Here is a 4322-nt window from a genome sequence, read left to right on the forward strand (position 1 = left end):
GATGGAGCAGCCCCAGCCCCATTTATAACCCTCTTCCTCCTCCTTGTTCGGGGCCAGACCTTATTCTTGAACTGTCTGGCTTTTCCAGGGGAGACGGCTTTCCCTCAGTTCACGGCATTAAATAATTAAATGGAGGGAATAATCGTCGGTGAAACCCCCTTGGGTTCGCACTTCCTCGGGCCCTGTGATTGCTGATATTTTTTGGGGTGAAATATGACCTTTTTTATGATCAAAGGGGATCAGAGTTCCAAAGGAAAGTTAAAAAAAAAAAAAAAGGAAAAAAAAAGAAAAGAGGGCAAGCATTTTCTTTTTTCCCAATCCTAGTGGTCTGGTAAAGTTTCTTTAGACATGCAAAGATTTACACACCTTTCTGCAGGGTGCCTTAAATTACCCTCCGACTCTTTACACATTTCCATGAGCAGAGCAAGAACAGTAAGTCATTGAGAAATTAACTGGCCTTTCAGTAATATCCCCTGTCGGCCTTTCAGAAGGAGAATGTCTAATGACTTTTTTGAAGTAGAGGTCAGGGTTTGCTTTTTTTAAATAAAACAATCTGTATTAATGCAATTTCCTTTTTAGCTGTAGGATTTGCCTCTTTTTTTTTTCAGCATCATTTTTTTCTTTAACTCCGCCAGCCACACAAGGCATCTGAAGTGAGACCCAGTGTTTGAAACCCACCCTCCTGGCATTTCCTAATTCTCTTGTGCAAGCTCTTCTCTTTTTTTTTTTGGTAAAAAATGTGTTTTAAATGATTAAAACTGGACCTTGGAGCTGGCAAGGTGACTCTTGGCCATGCTTAGGGCAAAGCACGGGTGGTTTGGAGACGAAGCCAAGCGGGTTTGCTTTGCCTGACACTGAGTGCCTGGGTTTTGCTGAGTGGGTTTGTGCTCAGAGCCTGGCTTTGCTGAGCCAGAGCTGTTGGGCTGATGAACCAGAGCGGCATCGAACTGGCAGGACCATGCCAAGCTCCTTGGGATGAGGGTCCGGCTGGCCAGAGCCTGCCAGGTTTGCAGTTTGCAGCCCTTGGGATGAATGCGTTTCTGTTTGCCAGTCCTTCCTCTTCCTCTCTTAAAAAAAAAAAAAAAAAGATATTTTTTGGTTCTCTCGCTTTGTGTCCTCCTAGGGGTTTCCTGATATTTCTCTCATGCTGTGATAACATCTCACGCTTCCACAGCGTTCACCACGGCACGGATCCGGACGTGCTTTGCCAGCCCCAGCCCTCCTCCTCACCCCTGAAACAGCAGCGGTGGCTGGGGTGGGACGGTGCAGCATCCTTGGAGCACTGCTTGGGCTCGTGCCGCTCCTTTCAGTACCCGGGTGCTCGTTTTCCTTAATATTCACCAAATCTGGCCCTATGGATATTATCGTGCAGAGAAACTGGACCGCCTTACCCATGTCCCCAATGGGTGGAAGGTTTTTTCTTATGATGGAGATGCACCTCTCCTCCACTGTAAGGAGGATGTACAGAGTAAAGAGATAGTAAGGAGTAGAGTATGGGAGATGGTGGGGGTTTGATGGTGCCTGACTGGCTCTTGTGGCGGGTGGCTGGGGGTCAGTCCCTTCCCCGGTGCTGGGGAAGCAGGGCTGCCTGCCCCATCTGCTTAAATCGGAGCCGTGCCCAGCCCCGTGTCCTGCCTGGAGCTGGGGACCAGAGCATCCCCATCCTGCCCCCCGCACCAAGGGCATCAGGACGGGCAGGGCTCAGGGCAGCGCTGCCCGCAGGGGTGACAGCCGGGTGACAGACCTGCTGGAGGAGTCCCTCCATGCCCTGTCCTGAGGGTCCCGGCTAGGAATGGTATTTCCCTATCCGCTGAGCAATTCCTCTTTCTCCCTCCATCCCTGCCAGACCCCGAAAGCGCAGCGTGCCCTGGGCTAGCTCCTTTCCTCCTCCTCTCCCCTCCAGCTCTCACAACTCCCCCCATTCCCTCCTAGCTCCTTGTCTCTGCAGTCAGTGGCATTATAAAACACCCCAGCCAGGCCCTTGGTGAAGGTTTTTTCTCCCAGCTTTCTTATTCCTTCTGTTTCTGCCTCTTTCTCTTGCTCTTTCTTTCTCTCCCTCTCTTTCTTTCCCTGCCAGGAATCCCAGTCCCAGATGAACCAATACTCCGTGGCTCTGCTATTTCCCTTTTATTCCCCCCCTCCTTCAACAGCGAGATGGGAAAAGAGTGAACTGAAAAAAAAAAAAAAAAAAAAAAAAAAAAAAAAAAAAAAAAACAAAACTGCAAATATTGGATCCAGATGTGCTTACAGCCCTTTCCAGCAATTTAATTAAATTCCCCCAGACAGCCAGGAGGATTTCTTAATGATCAAATTTCCCTGGCTTTCCTCCTAAAATGCCCCTCTTTCTTCGGCTGGCTGTTGCTCTGTCTCCCTGATGGATAGCCAACTCGCATTCTTCCTAGTCCGCCCCGCCAAGGCGATGGGGAGGAAGGGGGCAGATCCCGACGCTGTTATTTTAGCCGGGCACTCGAGCACCCCAGCCGACCGCACCAACGATGTCCCTATTTGCAAACCAGATTTTTTCACCCAAGAAATGTGGGGATGGGGAGTCACCTCTCTGGACGCCGTGGCTCCTGGCACAGCCATGACAGGACCAGGGCAGGGATGCTCCGGGGAAGGGCTCCCATGTGCCCAGCCCCTCACCCTTCCCTCACCCTCCCACGCTGATGGCCAGGGAAGGGTTTCAGCCCTTGGCTCTCTGGGTTTGACACCTCCCAGGGCTGGTTTTGAGCCGGGTTTGGCCCCACACTGCACCCCCAAAGCCTCCTTTGCAGCCAGGGGGGTTATTGGGGTGGGGGCTCATGGGGGTACGGCTGGGCTGGTGGGGCCCTTTGGGGTCACCTCTCCTCCCCAGGGCCAACACGGCTGGGGTCAGAGGTGGCAATGGGGTGACCTACACCCACCAGCCCTCTTTTCCCAGTCAAGGGTGGGGACTGCAGGGGGTGTTCCCCCCAAAACGGTGTCTGATGGAGGGTGGGACCCTGCATAGTCCCCACCAGTGCCACGCAGCTGGGGACAGTGACTGCACCCGGTGCTGCCACCCCAGCTGCGGAGGATCCAGGGTTTTACTGGACCACGGAGGGTTTAGGCTTTACCCAGGCCAGGAGGGTCCAGGGTTTGCCCAGGCACCAGCAGCAGCGAGGAGGCACTCAGGACTGGAGTGAGGGTCTCGGCTGCCCAGCCCACCCAATGAGGGGTCCCCCTGGCTGAGCTGCGCTGGTTTGAAGCCAGCTCATATGGGTATAAAGCAACCTTCATGCGAAGGGAGAAATCCTCACTCCCTTTTGCTCCTCCTGCTGCTTTTCCCCTCCTGTCCCTGCCCAGGGCACTTGGACGGGATTATTTCCACCCCCACTCAGGATGGTACAAGGATGATGCCCCCCCAAACCCCACCCATGGGGGCTACTGGGCTGCAAGGGGGGGGTCCATGCCAGCTGCCCAGCAAGGTGCCACCGCATGGCACCAATTCCCCGTGGCACCAGAGCCAGCAGCCACTCTGCAAAGGACTTGGGACCCACTGCCCTGCCATGAAGGCAGGCTTGGGGCCTGGGGGCTGCGGGCATTGGGGTCCCCTGCCATGACACCCCACTTTGTGTGGGGATGGGAAGGGTTGGGAAGAGGGGGGAGCGTGACAGCATGTCAGAAAAATGCCCAACTGGCACGGCCTCCTCGCCCCCTCTGCCCCCGGGCCACGGCTGCCTGCTGAAATCTGGAAGCGCTCCACCAGAATAAAATAAATACGTAAATAGGAAACCCAAGGCGGCTTCAGTTATTGCTGGTTCTCCGGAGCTCCCCGCGTCTGGAAATTCCACCAGAATAATCATAAAAATAATGATGATGATAATAATACCAATAAATTTTGGGCTAACGCTTCCTCCAGCAGCTCTTTTGGCAGGAGAGGGTCCGAGTGTGCTGCGGGCAGCAGCCCCCCGAACCCCCCGAGTTCTGGGGGGGTCACAGCCACTCGGTGGCACCTCCCCAGCACCCCCAGCCCCTCCTGGGTGAGTATCCCCAGTGGCAGTGGGTGCTCCCGGGAGGGCAGGGTGCTGGATGGGGAACTGGGCTGGTGCGTGAGGTTGCACGAACACATCGCCCACCCCCCACGAGTGGCAGAGCCGGAGCTGAAGCCACCCCGGGGCCCGGGGGGGGGGGATGCAGCTACGTGCATAGGTGTGCGTGCGTGCACACCTCGCCTGGGCACTAGCTTGTGCACTTGCGTGGGTGCCTCCGTGTTTGCAGGTGTGCACGGCGCGCGTGCCAGCAGCTGTGCACATCTGGGGGGAGGGTTGGAGAAGTTGTGCACGGGTGGGTGCCCGGGGGGT

Source organism: Haliaeetus leucocephalus, unplaced genomic scaffold (assembly GCF_000737465.1).
Source record: "Haliaeetus leucocephalus isolate CR32 unplaced genomic scaffold, Haliaeetus_leucocephalus-4.0 Scaffold306, whole genome shotgun sequence".
Classification (NCBI taxonomy): domain Eukaryota; kingdom Metazoa; phylum Chordata; class Aves; order Accipitriformes; family Accipitridae; genus Haliaeetus; species Haliaeetus leucocephalus.